This window comes from Micromys minutus (assembly GCF_963924665.1).
Source record: "Micromys minutus genome assembly, chromosome: 2".
In the NCBI taxonomy this organism is placed as follows: domain Eukaryota; kingdom Metazoa; phylum Chordata; class Mammalia; order Rodentia; family Muridae; genus Micromys; species Micromys minutus.
The window spans coordinates 9,366,927-9,375,892 of NC_137971.1; positions in this window are offsets into that span (position 1 = coordinate 9,366,927).

Below are 8,966 nucleotides of genomic sequence, written 5' to 3' on the forward strand. Positions count from 1 at the left end.
GATTTCCTTTAGTTAAACCATCCCTGTATCCCAGGGATGAAGCCTACTTGGTCATGATGAATGATCGTTTTGATGTGTTCTTGGATTCGGTTTGCGAGGGTTTTGTTGAGTATTTTTGCATCAATGTTCATAAGTGAGATTGGTCTGAAGTTCTCTTTCCTTGTAGGGTCTTTGTGTGGTTTAGGTACGAGGGTTATGGTAGCCTCAAAAAATGAGTTGGGTAATATTTCATCTGATTCTATTTTTTGGAATAGTTTGGCGAGTATTGGTGTTATATCCTCAATAAAAGTCTGAAAAAAATTCCGCACTGAAGCCGTCTGGACCTGAGCTTTTTATGGTTGGGAGGCTTTTGATGACTTCTTCTATTTCTTTAGGTGTTATAGTGTTATTTAGATGGTTTACTTGGTCCTGGTTTAATTTTGGGACCTTGTATCTGTCTAGGAATTTATCCAATTCTTCCAGATTTTCCAATTTTGTGGAGTATAAGTTTTTGTATGAGGATCTGATGATTTCTTGAATTTCCTTCAGTTTTAGTTGTTATGTCGCCACTTTCCTTTCTGATTTTGTTAATTTATATACTCTCTCTTTACCCTCCAGTTAGTCTGGCTAGGGGTTTATCAATCTTGTTGATTTTCTCAAAAAACCAACTCTTGGTTTTGTTGATTTTTTCAATGGTTCTTTTTGTTTCTATTTGGTCTATTTCTGCCCTAATTTTGATTATTTCTTGCCATCTACTTATTTTGGGTATATCTGCTTCCTTTTGTTCTAGAGCTTTTAGCTGTGCTGTCAGGTTGCCGATGTGAGCTCTCTCCAGTTTCTTTTTGGAAGCACTTAGGGCTATGAGTTTTCCTCTCAATACTGCTTTCATTGCATCCCATAGGTTTGGGTATATTGTGTTTTCATTTTCGTTGAATTCTAGAAAATCCTTATTTTCTTTCTTTATTTCTTCTTTGACCCTGTTATCCTTTAACAGAGCATTGTTTACTTTCCATATGTATGTGCGCTTTTTGTTGTCTTTGTTGTTGTTAAAGACCAGCCATAGACCATGGTGTTCTGAGAAGATGCATGGGAGTATTTCAATCTTCTTATATCGATGGAGGCTCGTTCTGTGTCCAATTGTGTGGTCAATTTTCGAGAAGGTGCCATGGGGTGTTGAGAAGAAGGTGTAATCTTTTACTTTGGGATAGTATGTTCTGTATATATCAATTAATTCTAGTTGGTTCAAAGTCTCTGCTAGTATTGCAGTGTCCTTGATCAGTTTTTGTTTCCCTGATCGGTCCATTGGTGAGAGTGGGGTATTAAAGTCTCCCACTATTATTGTGTGGGCTGAAATATATTTTTTGAGCTTTAGTAGGGTTTCTTTTATGAATGTGGGTGATTTTTTATTTGGAGCATATATGTTCATGATTGAGAGTTCCTCCTGACAGATTTCCCCGGTAATGAGTAAAAAGTGTCCTTCCTTATCTTTTTTCATAACTTTTGCTTGGAAATTTACTTTATTCGATATTAGAATAGCCACTCCAGCTTGCTTCTTGGAGCTGTTTGTTTGGAAGGTTTTTTCCCACCCTTTTACTCTGAGATAGTGTCTGTCTCTGTCTCTGAGATGAGTGTCCTGTATGCAGCAAAAGGCTGGATTTTGTTTAAGTATCCAGTCTGATAGTCTATGTCTCTTTATTGGGGAGTTGAGACCATTTATGTTAATAGATATCAAGGAATAGTTGTTTCTGTTTCCTGCCATTATTGCTTTTTTGGGTTGAGATGTGTCTGTGTTTTTTTCTTCTTTTCATTTTCGTCTTTAGGAGTTTTCTTGTTTTTACTAGGCTGTATTTTCCCTCATTGTATTGGGTTTTGCACTTATAATTCGTTGTAGTTCTGGGTGTGTGGTCAGATATTGTGTGAATTTTGATTTGTCTTGAAATATTTTCGTCTCTCCATCGATGGTGATTGATAGTTTTGCTGGGTATAGCAGCTTGGGCTGGCACTTTTGCTCTCTTAAGGAGTACATGATATCTGTTTAGGCTCTTCTAGCTTTCATAGTCTGTGTTGAGAAATCGTGTGTGAGTCAGATTGGTCTGCCTTTATATGTTACCTGACCTTTTTCCCTTACTGCTTTTAGTATTCTTGCTTTACTTTGGCCACTTGATGTTTTTACTATTATGTGTCGGGAGGTATTTCTTTTCTGGTCCAACTTATTTGGAGTTCTAAATGCTTCTTTTATGCTCGTGGTCATCTCATTCTTGAGGGTAGGGAAGTTTTCTTCTATGATTTTGTTGAAGATATTTACTGTGCCCCTTAGTTGATACTCTTCTCCCTCTTCTATTCCTATTATCCTTAGGTTCGGTCTCATTGTGTCTTGGATTTCCTGGACATTTTGGGTTAGGAGCTTTTTGTTTTTTGCATCTTCTCTGGCTGTTTTGTCTACGTTTGCAATGTTGTCTTCTGTCCCGGAGATTCTCTCTTCGATCTCTTGTAATCTATTGGAAATGCTTGCTTCTGTGACTCCTGATTTCTTTTTTCGGTGTTCTGACTGTAGGGTTATCTCTTTTAGCGTTTTCTTTATTGTGTCAATTTCTGTTTTAATTTCCCTCTTCTATTCCTTTATTTCTTTGGTTCTGTTTTCCTCTAGTTCTTTGAGTTCTTTGAGCATTTTTCTTGTTTCTTCTTTAAAAGCTTCTGAATCTTTTTGCTTTTCCTCTCTTTCTTGTTTAAGCATCTCTATCTGCGTCTTGAGGTATGATTTCAGATCTGTGTCTTCTTTTTCTGTAGTGTTTAGAATTCCGATGTTTGCTGTTATGGGAGAGCTGGGCTCTGGTGTTGTTAGATTGTCTTTGGTCCCTTGGGATATACTCTTTCTCTTTTCTCTTGCCATTTTGTTGTCAGTGATATGTTCTTGCCTTTCCCTTGTATCTGGTCTGTGTCCCTGGTTCTCCACTGGTTCAGATGTCAAATGGGTCGAGCCCTGTTTTATGCCTCAGAGTCGTTGGGTGTGAGCAGAAGTTCCAACGTTCTGTTTCTGGTTGCTGAATCAGGCACAGCAGGGCAGGGCAAGGCAGGGGGTGCACTTTCCGTGTGTACTCCACAGAGATCTCTCTCCTACCCGGCAGCCCAGGTCTCCCACCCAGCAGTTGCTCAGCCTCTACGAGCCACCATTTCGGGTCGCAGATGGGCCAGGCTCTGCTCTGTGTCCTGAAGTCGCCTCCGGGTGGAAACAGAAGTTCTAATTTTCTGTTACCAATCGCAGTTGCTCAGCCTCTATGAGCCACTGTTCCGGGTGGCAGATGGGCCAGGCTCAGCTCTGCGCCCGGAAGTCGCCTCCAGGTGGAAACAGAAGTTCTAATTTTCTGTTCCCAATCACTGGATCGGGCATGGCAGGGCAGGGCAAGTTAGGGTGTGCACTCTCCGTGTGCACTCCGCAGAGATCTCTCTGCTCCCCTGCAGTCTAGGTCTCCCACTCATCAGTTGCTCAGCCTCTATCGTAAGATTTTAAGGCATACTATCAAACCTTAAAAAAAAATCAAGTACTGACAAAATGTATTCATATACTCTTATGCAAAAATGCTTTTAAAATCTGTACATTTATCGTTGTTTTTTAAAATAAAATTTTTCAATTGAAAAACAAAAGAAAATATATCCATTCGTATTTGAAAAAAAAATTCTCATCTAATTTTTTTTTTGGGGGGTGGGGTAAGGAAAGCCAGATCTTGCTTTCTCTTTTCCATCATTGTGTGTTTGTGTTCATATATATATATATGTTTGTGTATGCATATACATACACATATGTATATATAGTGTGTGTATATGTCTGTGTGTCTGTGTGTATATGCAAAATTAACATGAGCAATGCATATCAGAGAAGTTTCCTAAGAATTTTGCAAGGAGCTAGAAATATCGTTTGTCCTTGAAACTCCAGGTACTTCACTAGGTTTGAACTTCCATTTTACTCCATTTGCAACAAGATTGTTATTTCTTGTCTCTATATTAGAAGAAATGTATATTCAGTAACAGATAATGTTCAATTTAGACCATCAAGGAGAGTTTCTATTTTCAAGACCTGTAGCTAAGAACTGTGGTGAATGCAGAAGAATGCTCTCTACACAGGTATGTGGATAGCAGGAGTTAAAATACTGTATTAGAGAAACAACATAAATGAAGACCCTTGAATGATGCTCAGTTTCCTGTTTTCGGGTCATAAAGAAAATTTATAGAATGTAGGATAAAAGGGCAATGGAAAACAAAAAACAAAACAAACAAACAAACAAACAAAAAACAGTCTGACAATGCCTTGACCACAAGCCTAGGACATAGAAGGAGAATCCCACTAATGCCTGAGCTATTCTTAGAGGTCTACCAGTCTCTGAGCTTGCTTCAGAAACCCATCAATCCCTCAACAGTTAACCCCACTATCCTTAAGCTCACACAAACTCAGAAAATGAAACCCCATCAATCCTCACCCTAGAGAGCTCTACTTTGGAAACATTCACCCAGTGAGAAACCACATATAAACCCACATTTTGCTTAGTTTCCCACTGTCTCTTGCCTGAGAAGAGGCAACTGCCCTCCTGGGATTTTCTCTATCAGTCTTGTTTGAGGTTTGTGGTGCAGCATGATTTTGTGGTATTACTTGTCTCCAGATTGCCAGAATGCCTCTCAGAGCAGATAGATATGTAACACTTTTGATGAAAAAAAACCACCCCTTGGCAGAGCAGAACTGTTCCATATGCACAGGGGAACCCATCCCTGCAACAACCTGAGCAGAGCTCTATGACTTTTGCAGAGGCAGTCCTTCCCTTCAGAGCTGCAACACTTACATGTAATGCATGGCAAAGTAAATAGAGTTCATATTAACCAAAAGAAAGGACTAATGTAAGGTGATATTAATATTCCAGGCTTCCTGTCCCATGTGTGGCACAGCTAGGTGAAACTCCTATGAAGACTGGTGTGGGAAGTTAAATTGAATTTATGAATATTAGCAATTGAAGTTAAATTGAATTTCTGTATTAATAATAAACATATTAAATATGTCAAAATTACTTTGTAACAATCAATTTTTAATTTCTATTTTATTTTTATTCTGACTGGGTAATTATATTGTTATGGTTTAAAAATATAAATGAACACATTTTTGAGAACTTAAGAATATTCTTGAATGAACAGATATTCAAGAAAAACAGTAATACTAATCACTCGGGTGTATCTCTTCTTTTTCTCTTAATTTTATTTAATCATTTTTTACAGTCCAGATTTTATCCCTCTCCTTGTCCACCCTCTGACTGTTCCACATCACATAACTCCTCCCCCTCTCCCACACCCCCCACATTTCCTACTCCATGAAACCTCCTTACTCCCAGGAACCTCCAGTCTCTTGAAAGTTAGATACATCTTCTCTGACTGAGTCCAGATCCGACAGTCCTTGACTATATATGTGTTGAGGGCCACATATCAGCTGCTGTATGCTGCCTGGTTGAATGCCCAGTATCTGAGAGATCTCAGGGGTCCAGGGTAGTTGAGACTCCTGATCCTTCTATAGGTCACATTCCTCCTCTGCTTTTTTCAACTTTCCCCTAATTCCACAGGAGTCAGCACCTTCTGTCCACTGGCTAGGTTTAGAAATCTACATCTGACTCTTTCTTCTGCTTGTTGGGTCTTTTGGAGGGCAGTCATGACACCACCTTTTTGTGAGCAAACTATATCCTCAGTAATAGTGCCAGGCCTTGGAGCATCCATTTGGGCTATATCCCAATTTGGGCCTGTCACTGGACCTTCTTTTCCTCAAGCTTTTATTCATTTTTGTTCCTGCAGTTTTTTCAGACAGGAACAATTACAGATGAGAGTTTTTTACTGTAGTATGGCAAACCTGTTCCTCACTTGATATCTTGTCTTTCTGCAGGGGGTGAGCTTTACAACTTCCCTCTCCCTCCTGTAGGTCATTTCATCTAGCATCCCTACCTTTGAGTTCTTAAAGTGTATCATGCCCAATGACTCTTGTACATTCTGGAAGGTCTATCTATTTTCCTACCTCCAAAGGTGTCCTGTTTTTATTTTTTCTCCTAGCCGTCAATGCTTTGGTCCTGTTCCCCTCACACAATACCTAATGATGTTACCCTTTTCTCCTCACTGTCCACTTTCCCACCAAATTCTCTTCCCTCCCTTCCTCTTCCTTTGTAATTGCTTTTCTCTCCCTCCTAAGTAGGATTGAGGTGTCCTTACTCTGGCCCTTGGGCTTGCTAACCTTCTTGAGTTCTGTGGATTTTTATCCTGGGTATAAAATTCTGTACGTATTGGCTAATATCTAATTGCTAGTGAGTACATACCATGCATGTCCTTTTGTGTCTGAGTTACCTCACACAGGATGGTATTTTCTTGTTCCATACATATGTCTATAAAACTCACTATGTCATCATTAATAGCTAAGTAGCATTCCATGTGTAAATGCACCACATGTTTATAGCCTTTCTTTTTGTGGAACATTCAGGTTGTTTGCAGCTTCTGGTTATAACAAACAAGGTCTCTATACACATAGTGGAACACACACCAAAAATGGATCCATGTTTGTGACCTGAAAAAAACTCAAATCCAAGTGGATCAAAGACATCAACATAAAGCCAGATACACTCAATCTAATATAAGTGAAATTTGGAAAGATCCTTGAAATCATTGGCACAGGGGAAATTTCCTAAACAGAACTCCAATGCCTCATGCTCTAATGTCAAGAATTCATAAAGGGCACCTCATGAAACTGGAAATCTTCTGTAAAGCAAAGGACATAGTCAATAAGACAAATCAGCAATCTACAGATTGGAAAAAAATCTTCACTAACCGTACATCTGATAAAGGGCTAATATTCAAAATATATAGGACCCAAGAAGCTAACCATTAAAAAACCAAATTACAGAATCAAAAACTGGGGTTTAAAACTAAACCAAGAATTTACAACAGAGGAATCTTGAATGGCTGAGAAGCTCCTAGTGAAATTTTCGAAGTCCTTAGAGATTAGAGAAATACAAAACAAAACAACCCAGTAATATGGCCTTACACCCATCAGAATGGGTAGGATCATAACCTCAGGTGACAGCAGATGTTAGTGTGAATGTGGAGAAAGAGGAATACTCCTTCATTGTTAGTGACAGTGTAAACTGTTGCAACCAATTTGGAAACCAATATGCAGGTTCCTCAGAAAATTGGAAATAGATGTAGAAGATACAGCTCTACCACACTTGGTAATACACCCAAAAGATGCTCTACCATGCCACAGGTGTGTCTCTTCAAAGGAGTAGTAAATACCTGTTCTTACATCAAGAAGACTAGGTATTAGAGGTAAATTGATAGCCCCATGATCTGTTTATATATTGGTAGATTTCTAAGCTTCCACAACCAGGATTGGTGGTTTTTCATATTCTATATGAAATGTGCACTATCTGTTTAGTCAAGGGTTCTTTCAAGTTCCTAGAACTAGTACCAGAGTTAACCAACAGACCAACTGACTATGTGCTATCTGTAGTACCAAAACCAGGCGAGATCCTTTGATCCTGGTGCTAATACAGGCAACTTATATGTAGAATCACCTTCATGGTCACATGTATTTTGCAATGGAATTACTAAGAAGTCACATCTTGAGTTTTATTGTACACCTTGAATGGAGTGACAGTTACCTGGAAACCTAGAATGGAAAAAGATCATTTCCTGGACACTTTCCCTAAAATTCTATTGTGTTCAAATATACTGGCAATCAACCTTCTGGCTTCAGATTATGTAAGTTTGATCAAGTTGGGTGAGTCAAACTGAATTGAGTTTTGAGTTTTGTTTTTTACCTCTCAGTGAATAATTTTCCTGCCTCACATGACACCTGCAGGGATGTCTTTACAAAATGTTAGAGAAACAGACAAAAAATAATATAATTTTTAAGGCTTTAGACAATTTTATTTATATGTCTGTTTCAGTTCTAACTTTTACCTAGTTGAAAGAGGTTTTGCAGTGTGCTAGTAGTTACTGTTCTAAGAATAAAAAGTCAGAGCATCAGCACAGGGATCAGCCTGTATCATCCACTAACATCAAGCTGGTAAAAAAGAAGGAAGGTCTAGTTCACAGGAATTGCCACAGTCTTCTCAGAAAAGAGCCTTGCTCTAGATCTGGTAAGTTGGTGATCTCCTTTGTCTTTATCTTTTTGTGGAAGCATTTCTTCTGCTTAATGTTTTGTCTGAGTGTTCTTGCATTGTATTTGATTTCTTCTTATGACTATGAAGATGAGGTCTTGGACTAAAGGAGTTGTGTTTCAGTGTGCCTACCATTCTGTCATCGTTAAAGTCTACTCAGATATACAATCCTCAGCCTCTATTTACCCTCCAAGTCCCAGATGAACTACACTTAGACCAATACATCAGTGTGTATTTGCACTGAGAATTGTACCTGCCACTAGCTAGAACTCATATACAATATCTAGTACTGATGGTAGCTTATATGATATTTAAGAAATGGTTTAAAAACAAAAAAAAAATAAGAAATGGTTGGTCATCCAGTAATTGTATACTGCTTTGTTAGGATTTTTAATACAGCAAAAGATCTAAACAAAACAGGTTAAAAGAAGGTATTTTGGCTCCTACTTTCAGGGGCCATAATCCACAGTGTATTAGCTTCATTGTCTCTGGTTTTCTGGGAAGATACATCACAGCAGAAAAAATAATGTAAAAGAAAAGTAGAGAGGTAAGAATGACTTGGAAATGAGGCTTAATTTTCCAGAGTATGCTCCTAATACTGAAGTAGATGCAGCCTTCTACTCCCTACCACCTTTCAGTAAGACTATCATAGTATCAATCTATTTAGAGACTACTCTCTTGCTGAAGTCAAATGACCATTCAGAAATCATCTCTGAAATGCTTTCTTGTGGACACTGATGCATCAGAAACTAAGTTTTAAATCTTGAGTCCATACTGAGGAAAATTTATATCTACATCACAATGGAGTTGTTCAGC